The 12,043-nt window shown below is 32.3% G+C and overlaps 1 non-coding gene across 1 annotated transcript; it reads left to right on the top strand.

Annotated features, from left to right (window-relative positions):
* Positions 1–3,454: 3,454 nt before the first annotated feature.
* On the top strand, positions 3,455–3,561 carry LOC121220601 (small nucleolar RNA R71). The gene has a single exon (XR_005917821.1). It is a non-coding gene; the product is annotated as a small nucleolar RNA R71 (small nucleolar RNA).
* The last annotated feature ends 8,482 nt before the right edge of the window (positions 3,562–12,043 follow it).

The raw sequence follows: 12,043 nt of genomic DNA, 5'->3' as shown, positions 1-12,043 counted from the left end.
TCTAGGGTGGAAGCAACATCCAAAATTTGGTTGGAATAATCACAGTATGGGGAATTTTAACAATGTTTCAAGACAGAATGCTATCAGTGCACCACTTGGTTATAATCAACCTATGCCAAGACAAAATGTCCAACAAGGTCAGTCATCATCATCACCATCTATCGAATACATGTTGAAAGAATTTATGGCCAAGAATGATGCCATAGTTGAGAGTCAAAATGTGTCCCTGCGAGCTCCTGAGGATTAAGTGGGGCAGATAGAAAATGCTTTAAATTTGAGGCCACAAGGAGCATTCCCAAGCGAAATCGAAAATTCGAGAACACAAGGAGTGGAATAGTGCAAAGCTATCACTCTCAGAAGTGGGACTCAGCTGGATAATGTTGTTCACGATACCACGGTAGATGAGGACACAAGACTCAACCATGAAAAGAACTCAGAACTGTTTGAAAAGTACACTGCAAATGAGAATGTAAAATAACAGCATGTTGCAAAAAAATCAAACCGTTTTGCTAGTAGAAATGCCACAGCAAAACAATATCAGCAACCTAAAGGACGACCACCTCTACCATTTCCTCAGTGATTCCACAATTGGAAACAAGAGGCCAAGTTCAAAAGATATTTGGAGGTCTTGAAGCAAATCCATATCAATAGACCACTAGTTGAAGATTTGGAGCAAATGCTCAATTATGTGAAATTTATGAAAGATATATTGTCGAAGAAGCACAGATTTGGAGAATTTGAGACTGTTTCTCTCATTGACGGGTGCACAAAAATCTTAATGAATAAATTACCTCCAAAGTTAAAGAACCCATGGAGTTTCACTATCCCATGTTTAATTGGAAATCATTATGTTGGTAAGGTGTTGTGTGATTTAGAAGCAAGTATAAATCTAATGCTCACAATTCGCATATCATTCAACCCCAAAACCTGAGTTATTGCTTGTCCTTAAGCAAAATATGCATGAATGTATGAATGCAAGAATCACCATAGCAACATAATCAGCTTTGCACTGTTAGACCATTTAAAGAGTATCTTGTACTTCAGTTCTCAGCAATCTTCTATGTCTAAAAATTCGATCAAGTGTCATAAGCTTATTTAGCAAAGGCAGTGCAGAAAATATTGCCCTAAAAGAAAGAGAAATCCTTAAGTATTCATGTAATTTTCACTATAGCAAGTACCTCCTAATTTACTTAGTCCATTTTTTAACTAACTCAATTTCTCTTCTTCTTTTTTCATCTGGTCTTATACATACTCAAATACATACATATCCCTTTATTATGCCTTTTTTCTTTTCTTTTTAATAACGGGTTCAGCTCGTCCTCACATCAGTCTCAACGCTGACAAACTTTGTTTTCTCTGGTTCTTCCTTTGGAGCTTTGGGTGTATTTTATTCATTTGTAGGATTCGTCTCAACGGGCTCTACGTCATCAACCCCTTCCCCTCTTGTAGTTTATTAAACAAAGGAAATGAAATAACTATGAGAAATTTAAATCGAAAAAGGAAATAAAAATAAAAGGAATTTTCTAGATGTTGAAGTTAAACATCTCGAAGATCAATTAACTGTTTGTCTCACTCTACATGAGCACCCCAGTACTATTTCAAGCTTTTTCCATTAACTTTAAATGTGTCCCTTGTTTTCATGTCCATAACATCAATAGCTTCGTGCTGATATACATGAGCAACCAAGCATTGTTCATCAAAATTGAAAGGTCTATTTTGCTCTAGCAAAGTGCACAAGGGTCTCCGCTCAAATGAATCTTCACCACTATCAGAATTGTTGTGGGAAAATCTCATGAACTCTTCCTCCACTATTGTTTCTATCAAGTCAATGGCACGACATTCTTCATCCTAGTCAGCACATTCTAGCGCATTAAATACATTGAACATGACATGTTGATCATTCATCCTCATGGTCAGTTCACCTTTCTGCACATTGATTAAAGTTATACCTGTAGCAAGAAAAGGTATTCCAAGGATAATCGATACATTTTTGTCAGCTTCACATTCTAAAATAATGAAATTTTTTGGAAAAATAAACTTATCTACTCTTACCAATACGTCTGCATAAGATCGATCAGCTAGTTGTTGTAGGTCTTGCCTTCCCAATTCTCAGCACCCTGAAAATAAATAGAGGCATTGGATTTATACTTGCTCCTAAATCATATAACACCTTACCAACATAATCATTTCCAATTAAACATGGGATAGTGAAACTTCGTGGGTCCTTTAACTTTGGAGGTAATTTATTCATCAACATTGTTGTGCACCCATCAGTAAGAGAAACAGTATCAAATTCTCCCAATCTATGCTTTTTCGACAATATATCTTTCATAAATTTCACATAATTAGGCATTTGCTCTGAAGCTTCAACTAGTGATATGTTGATATGGAGTTGCTTCAAGACTTCCAAAAATCTTTTGAACTGGGCCTCTTGTTTACAATTGCGGTATTGCTGAGAAAATGGTACAGGTGGTTTTCCTTTAGGTTGCTAATATTGTTTTTCTATGACATTTCTACCAGTAAAATGATCTAATTTTCCTGTGACAGGCTGTTGTTTTACCTTTTTAATTGCAGTGTACTTTTCAGACAGTTCTGAGTTCTTTTCATGGTTGAGTCTCGCGTCCTCCTCTATCGTGGTATCTTGAACAACATCATCCAGATGAGTCCCACTTCTGAGAGTGATAGCTTTGCACTGCTCCATTCCCTGTGTTCTCAAATTCTCGGTATCGCTTGGCAATGCTCTTTGTGGCCTCGAATTTAAAGCATTTGCTATCCGCCCCACTTGATTCTCAAGAGCACATAGGGATGTAGTTTGACTCTCAATTACGACATCATTCTTGGCCATAAATTCATTCAACAAGTCTTCGATAGATGGTGATGATGATAATGACTGAACCTGTAAGACATTTTGCCTCGACATAGGTTGATTAATAACAAGTGGTGCACTGATGGCATTCTGTCTTGCAGCATTGTTAAAATTCCTCGTACCGTGATTTTCCAACCAAAGTTTGGATGTTGCTTCCATCCTAGATTATAGGTGTTGAAATATAGATTATTATTCCAATTGAAATTACCCATGTAGCACACAGATGCTGGATTTAATGGGTATTCATCAAATACATGGTCTTTACCATAATAAACACATGCTAGCTCGACTGATTTCATCTTTTGAACTGTAGTTGGTCTCTTCATTGTCTTAATCATATTATTTAAATATGATACCTGAGCAGTTAATGAAGTGATTGCATCAAGGTCCATGGCGCAAGCAGCTCTTCTACCAGTCCCAATTCGCGTGGTAGGATATTAATAATCAATGTTGGCAATCCGTTCCAATATCTCATATGCTTCATTGTAAGATTTATCCAACAAAGTATCATTGGCAGAAGTGTCAACTACCATCCTTGCATGTGCATTCAACACGTTGTAAAAAATCTCCATCTGAGTCTAGTGTTGAAATCCATGCATCAGAAATTTTGGAATTAACTCTTTAAATCATTCCCAAGCTTCATATAGTGTTTCATCCTCTAATTTTTGAAAATATGTGATGTCATTTCTAAAATTGGCATTCATATTTGGTGGATTATACCGTAGCAAAAATCTCTGCCATAGATAATTCCATGTTGCGTTTGTTCCTAACGACAAAGTATTGAGCCATGCTCTGGCACGATCTCCTAATGAATACGGGAAAAGTTTAAGTCGTAGGGCATCTTCATGAACACAATGTTGTCTAAATGCGTCTCAAACCTCTTGAAAAATTCATAAATGTAGTCTTGGATCTTTAGTGGACAGTCCTTCAAACTGTCCTACAGTTTCTAACATCTGAAACATTATCGGTTTCAGCTCAAACTGCTGAGCCTATATTTGTGGTCTGATTATCCCTGGATTTAGGTCATCCAAAATTGGCACAACATGCTCTTGGATTGACCTATCTTGGTCATCTATCACCCAACGAACATGAGGATTAGCACCCTGACAATTCAAATTATCATTCATACCAGGTATCACATTGCGAACAAGAGGATTAGCATCTTCATCATTCGGATTATCATTGAGACCAGGATCATTCTCGTTCCTAGCCATTTTTCGCAGTTCTTTCAACCTTTTTCGTAAAGTTCTTTCGATCTCTGGGTCAAAAGGATATTCTTTATTAGCAAGAATGCCTCTTCTCATACATTGCTGGAAAACCTATAGAAATTAAATTAAACTAAGTTAAATAAAACTAACAAAATTAAGTAAAATAACTAAACCAAATTACTCCAAATTGTCGATCCGCGACAACGGTTCCAAAAACTTTTCGTGTGTAAAATGATATGTGAATTGTGCAAGTATACACGTCAGATTAAGTAATAAAGTGATAAGTTAGATCGTCTCCAAAGGGATTAGTTTAGGTATACAAATGGTTTTTAAGTGATAAGTGAACATTTTTAGTTTCTGTAGTCCCTCCACATCTATGCATCTCTTACCAATGATTTTTCCTTTATGACCATCTCAAAATGTGACTTTTCTTGCATCACATTGAACAATGTTCTTTAAGTAGACCTTTTTTCCAGTCATATCTCGCAAGCATCCACTATCAAAGTACCATTTCTCTTTAGTAGCAACCTTTAAAGAAGTAGCCACTAATAGACACTTATCTCTTTTCTTGACTCACACTTGTTTCATACTAGTCTGTTTCTTTTTCTGCTATGTTTGCTTAGCTGTTTGCACAGCTTTCTGAATATTCACTACTCCAGTCTTCAACTTCCATAAATTATTTTGAAGTTTATAGCACTATAGCCTAATGTGACCAGCTCTTCTACAGTAATACCAAGCGGATCTTTTGTTCTTTCTTGTGTTTTTACAAGAGGTAACTCATTAGCTTTAACTAATTGATTCTGAAAGTCAATTAGCTTACTTTCAAAGGATATTCAAGACCCCTATAATCTGATTCAACTCTTCCAACAATAAGGAATTAATCAAGTTTTATACTTTGTTCACTAAATTTTTAAGTACAGCTTTAGCCTCAGCAAGTTCATTCTCTGAGACTTTCAAGGCTTCTTCCTTTTCTTGAACTTCCACTTTGAGCTCTTATTTTCTTTTTTAGTGTAACCATTTCATCTCTCAGATCATCATTCATTTGGGACATTATATCCAATTTTTTTTACCATTTGAAGATATGATTTCTCAAGAGTTCCAATGTCACATTCAACTTTTTCAATGAATTCACAAACTATCTATTTTTTGTCTAAATAAATGGCTGAATAGAAACAGTGAAGGCCACATAATTATTTAATTCCTCATCTAAGTTTGATTACTTACTCTTATCTTCTTCATCACTCCATGTAACCACTAGAGGCTTTTGTTTCTTTTTGGTGCTAGCACATTTGGATTGAATGTGACCATATCCTTTGCATTGAAACATTAAATCTCCCTCTTTTTGTTCAAAACATTGTCTTCTTTTTGTTAAAATTTTCTATTGGACCTACTAGCACTGTTTTCTTTTGCAAATTTCTTTCTCGAGAACGTTTTTTAAGCTTTATTAAAGTTCTTGGTTAGCAAAGCAATTTGTTCTCTAATTTCATCGATAGCAAACCAAAATTCTTTTCACCTTTTAACTTGTCATGCTTCTCTTCCTTAAGAATTAGTTCAAAGGTCCTGAATGAATCAATCAACTTATCTAACCTAAGGGTGGTGATATCCTTAGCTTCTTCAACTACAACGGCTTTGATAACAAATTGTTCTATAAGAGATGAAAGAAATTTCTTGACAAGTTTCACCTTAAAAAATCGTTCATTAAGACAAATAACTTCATTAGATATGTCACATAAGCTTGTATAAAAATAAAAAATAGTTTCTTCTTCATCCATTTTTAAATTCTCAAACCTGGTAGTCAAAATTTAGAGTTTTGACATCTTGATAGAAGCATTCCCTTCATGTTGATTTTGTAAGATGGTCATGCCTTCTTAGCAGTTTCACATGTTGAGATCATCTTGAATTGGTCCAAGTCGACTCCATTAAAAATCACATAGAAAGCTTTTGAGTTTGCCTGAGCTACCTTCTTTTTTTTAAGAGTAAAATAATTATTTTCTTTTGGTTTGGTTGCACCATTAGTTCTTGTTACCTTGAGCTTTCTCCATCCTTCCTCGATTGCTTCCTAAGCTGATCCATCAATTGACATAACAAAAGCTCTCATCCAGGCTTTCCAATAGGCATAGTTTGAGGAGTCAACTAGAAGAGGTGAGCGAGTGATAGAGCTTCCTTCTCTCATAACTTCCATGACAACAAATAATGTTTAAGATCGTTTCTAAACAAATTTTAAAGATCGCTCCAATACCACTTGAAAAACCTCGTTAGTTTGCTACGAATATCACTTGAATGTTTAATAGCGAGTTCATTCACATAATTGAATAGATAATAAAATAGAAAAAAATAACAAAAGTAGGAAGAGATATACACATATTTGTTTGTTTGCATATTTCGAAAATAATCCTACTCTGCGGAGCCTTGCTCAGTGAATGGTCTCTTATTCCTCAATTGATTCAACCACTTATCGGTGTAAGCCCAAACTACCCTTCAACAAGATGTATTTGCATCGACAATAACTAGTCCCAACTAGTTACAACCACTTACCCAAACCGCACTTACAAAGGTTTAATTTACTCAAAATTAATTCCTAAGACTGAGTGTGAAAAGAAATAGAACAATTAGCTAGAATATCAATTCACAACTCTCTACACAATAATAAAACAAATACCTCAAATGTACAAAGTACTACCTATGTATAGGAATCCTAGGCAATGAAAATAAATACCAAATACCAAGAAATAGAACAATTGACTTCCTGTGTGCTTCATAATCAATCAATAGAGTCTTAAGCCAATCAAAAAATCCTTCCTTGAAACTAGTCATTGGCGACGAATTAACGAGAGAAAAGGGTTCTCTCTTTAATCCAAGTCGAATTCTACTTCAAACTCTTCACGCACCGTTCCTTTTGATAGCAAGAAAGATGTATTTCATGAAACCCATTTGTTTTAAAAGTAAGGCCAATACATAAAAATAGACGTAGTGTCTTATATTGTGTCTGACCAAGTCCATTAATGGTTAGGTCACTGAACAAACATTACTCAATAGTCGTTGTCCTAACATGAACATATCGACCTTCATGGTCTTAATCGAATTGTCTTAATATTTATTGGTTCGACTGGATAATTTGGTTAATTAATTTATATAAAATAATTAAAAAGTAATATGTATTTGTTATATATATTATAATTATATTTAAAATAATAATAAATTAACTCAATTAAATTAAATGATTCAGTTATAAATTTTAATAGCTAATAATCTACCGACAAAACCACTAAAATAAATAAAAGGAAAGTCTTATCTTTTTCGACCTTTTCTTTTCTTATGCTTTGTAGAAAGAAAAATAAAAGATGAATTTCCATTAAATAAACATTTTGAAATTTTGTAGAAATATTTAAATTTGTTTAATAAAAAGTTTTATATATTTGATAAAATCATTTAAAATAATATGTTTGACAGAATGTAAAAATTTAAATTGACTCCCATACAGTTTTTTTCCAAAAAAATCATAATTAAATAAATTTAATTAATTAAAAAATTTAAAATTGTTATGAATATTTTATTAAGTGGATGTCCATCAAGGTCAAGATAAGTTTTGATGTACTTTAAATTCTAATAGTTATTAGAAGTAGATTTCTACTTCATTTATACTTCTTATACTTATAAATAGAGACTTTGGAGAAATTTTGTAAATATTCTAATTGATCAATAAAATACGCTTTCTCTTTTGCTCTCCCATTTTTTTGTTCTTTGTTCTTTGTCTGTTTATTTTATAACACGTTATTAACACGATTCTCTTTTAATTGTTTTTCTCCATCAGTCACAAAAATATCCCAAAATTTACTATTGTCAATTGCCTCCTAGGGTTGCTTCTATTTCAATTGAAGCTTGCGCATTATGGGTAATCATTAGAGCTTTTAACCACTCAGTACTCGTGATAATAGCCAGGGTGATGACAATGATGTTAAAAATCTTTAGGTATATTTTACTATGATTTGTTTATTATATCATGTTTATTATAATTGGAGACTAATCACGACAACATGAATAGATAGATTTTGATTTGAAATCCACGCATGTTTATTATGTCATGCTTCTCTTCCACAAGATTCAGTTCAAAGGTCCTGAATGAATCAATCAACTTATCTAACCTAAGGGTGGTGATGGCCTTAGCTTCTTCAACTATAATGGCTTTGATAACAAATTTTTCTATAAGAGACCAAAAAAATTTCTTGACAAGTTTCACCTTAAAAAACCGTTTATTAAGACAAATAACTTCATTAGATATGTCACATAAGCTTGTATAAAAATAAAAAAATAGTTTCATCTTCATCCATGTTTAAATTCTCAAACCTGGTAGTCAAAATTTAGAGTTTTGACATCTTGATAGAAGCATTCCCTTCATGTTGATTTTGTAAGATGGTCATGCCTTCTTAGCAGTTTCACATGTTTAGATCATCTTGAATTGGTCCAAGTCGACACTATTAAAAATCACATAGAGAGCTTTTGAGTTTGCTTGAGCTACCTTCTTTTTTTTAAAAGTATAATAATTCTTTTCTTTTGGTTTGCTTGCACCATTAGTTCTTGTTACCTCGAGCTTTCTCCATCCTTCCTCGATTGCTTCCTAAGCTTATTCACCAATTGACATAATAAAAGCTCTCATCCAGGCTTTCCAATAGGCATAGTTTGAGGAGTTAACTAGAAGAGGTGCTCGAGTGATAGAGCTTCCTTCTCTCATAGTTTCCATGACAACAAACAATGTTTAAGATCGTCTCTAAACAAATTATAAAGATCGCTCCAATACCACTTGAAAAACCTCGTTAGTTTGCTACGAATATCACTTGAATGTTTAATAGCGAGTTCATTCACATAATTGAATAGAAAATAAAATAGAAAAAAATAACAAAAGTAGGAAGAGATATACACACATTTGTTTGTTTGCATATTTCGAAAATAATCCTTGCATATTTCGAAAATAATCCTACTCTGCGGAGCCTTGCTCAGTGAATGGTCTCTTATTCCTCAATTAATTCAACCACTTATTGGTGTAAGCCCAAACTACCCTTCAACAAGATGTATTTGCATCGACAATAACAAGTCCCAACTAGTTACAACCACTTACCCAAACATCACTTACAAAGGTTTAATTCACTCACAATTAATTCCTAAGACTGAGTGTGAAAAGAAATAGAACAATTAGCTAGAATATCAATTCACAACTCTCTACACAATAATAAAACAAATACCTCAAATGTACAAAGTACTACCTATGTATAGGAATCCTAGGCAATGACAATAAATACCAAATACCAAGAAATGGAACAATTGACTTCCTGTGTGCTTCATAATCAATCAATAGTGTCTTAAGCCAATCAAAAACTCCTTCCTTGAAACTAGTCACTGGCGACAAATTAACGAGAGAAAAGGGTTCTCTCTTTAATCCAAGTCGAATTCTACTTCAAACTCTTCACGCACCGTTCCTTTTGATAGCAAGAATGATGTATTTCATGAAACCCATTTGTTTTAAAGTAAGGCCTATATAAAAAAGGCCAATACATAAAAATACACATATTGTCTTATTTTGTGTCTGACCAAGTCCAATAATGATTAGGTCATGAACAAAAATTACTCAATAGTCATGGTCCTAACATGAACATATCGACCTTCATGGTCTTAATCGAATTGTCTTAATATTTATTGGTTCGATTGGATAATTTGGTTAATTAATTTATATAAAATAATTAAAAAGTAATATGTATTTGTTATATATATTATAATTATATTTAAAATAATAATAAATTAACTCAATTAAATTAAATGATTCAGTTATAAATTTTAATAGCTAATAATCTACTGACAAAACCACTAAAATAAATAAAAGGAAAGTCTTATCTTTTTCGACCTTTTCTTTTTTTTATGCTTTGTAGAAAGAAAAATAAAAGATGAATTTCCATTAAATAAACATTTGGAAATTTTGTAGAAATATTTAAATTTGTTTAATAAAAAGTTTTATATATTTGATAAAATCATTTAAAATAATATACTTGACAGAATGTAAAAATTTAAATTGACTCCAATATAATTTTTTTCCAAAAAAATCATAATTAAATAAATTTAATTAATTTAAAAAATTTAAAATTGTTATGAATATCTTATTAAGTGGATGCCCATCAAGGTCAAGATAAGTTTTGATGTACTTTAGATTCTAATAGTTATTAGAAGTAGATCTCTACTTCATTTATACTTCTTATACTTATAAATAGAGACTTTGGAGAAACTTTGTAATTATTCTAATTGATCAATAAAATACGCTCTCTCTTTTGCTCTCCCATTTTCTTTGTTCTTTGTCTGTTTATTTTATAACACGTTATTAACACGATTCTCTTTTAATTGTTTTTCTCCATCAGTCACAAAAATATCCCAAAATTTACTATTGTCAATTGCCTCCTAGAGTTGCTGCTATTTCAATTGAGGCTTGCGCATTATGGGTAATCATTAGAGCTTTTAACCACTCAGTACTCGTGATAATAGCCAGGGTGATGACAATGATGTTAAAAATCTTCAGGTATATTTTATTATGATTTGTTTATTATATCATATTTATTATAATTGGAGACTAATCACGACAACATGAATAGATAGATTTTGATTTGGAATCCACGCATGTTTACGATGGTGATTATGAAATAAAGAATTTTTTGGGACGTTTATAAGTTCATCGTAGTAAATCTATCGCATCCCCCGAAGTGAACGTAAAAGAAAATATAAACCAATATTATTCCAATATTTGGTAGTATAAAATTAGTCAAAACTTCCAAAAGAGTTAATATATTAATATATTGTGATGGTTAATCCATTGGTTTTAAAAGCTATTCATTATAATGGATATCATATTGAGATTGTGAATGAAGAAAATATTATATTTCACATGAATCACCATTTCTATCAATACCTAATTTGAAAGGATGAAAAAAAAGGAGGATTGAGTTATTGATTACCCTTGTTATTAAATTGTATTGACTGTGGCTATCTTTGTGACCTTCTTTTGTCATCATCCCCATTAAGGGATTGAAATCAAAATATTTGACTGTGAAAGATCTACTTACGAGCAATAAAATATGGTAAATCTATCTAAAGCTTGTTATGGTTGGATGCACCTAAAGTTGCAAGTTTTTTTTTTAAATTGTGAGTATAACTCTACAGTATTCAGAATAAGTTCTCAATTAAAATTACGTGGAAAAATATTACTGATGAGAACTTGCAAGAGAGAAAACTTATGTATGAAAAGTCATTGGTTATGTACATGTTGTACACCTGGAAAATAGTGATTTAGGCTTCACATTGATTTAGACATTTCTAGTAGTAAATGTCACAATAGCATTTATATGTGGATACAAAGTAAAAGGAATGACAGTAAAATTTTCAATTTGTCACAATTTATATTGACATTATTAGTACAATTGAAATGCATGTTAAAGTAAACCAAAAGTTTATTGGTACAAATGCATTTACTACTTGGCGTGACCAGTTAGACCATTTTGGATCATATATGATGCGAAAATTAATTGAGAATTCATATGGACATTCATTAAAGAATCAAAAGATTCTTTAATTTAAAAAATTCCCATTTTTTGCTTGTTCTCAATGAAAATTGATTCTTAAAAACTCACTAGCTAAAGTTGAGATTTAATGTCTTGCATTTCTGAAATGAATATAGGCCCATTCATCCACCATGTGGATAGTTTTGATATTATATGATTTTGGTAGATGCATCTACAAAATAATCACGTATGTGTTATCAACTTGCAACCTGTCGTTTGCAAGATTACTTGTTTAAATAATTAATTTCCAATTATGCAATTAAGACAATTCATATTGCTAACACTACAGTAAAACATGTTTTTAGCGATATTTTTTTTGGCCTTTAAGCGCTGCAAAAAAAATTTGATGCCACTAAATTTTGCAACGTTGATGTGGA

Source organism: Gossypium hirsutum, chromosome D08 (assembly GCF_007990345.1).
Source record: "Gossypium hirsutum isolate 1008001.06 chromosome D08, Gossypium_hirsutum_v2.1, whole genome shotgun sequence".
Lineage (NCBI taxonomy): Eukaryota > Viridiplantae > Streptophyta > Magnoliopsida > Malvales > Malvaceae > Gossypium > Gossypium hirsutum.
The sequence above is the reverse complement of the archived record's forward strand: the minus strand, read 5'-3'. Positions and strand labels throughout refer to the sequence as shown.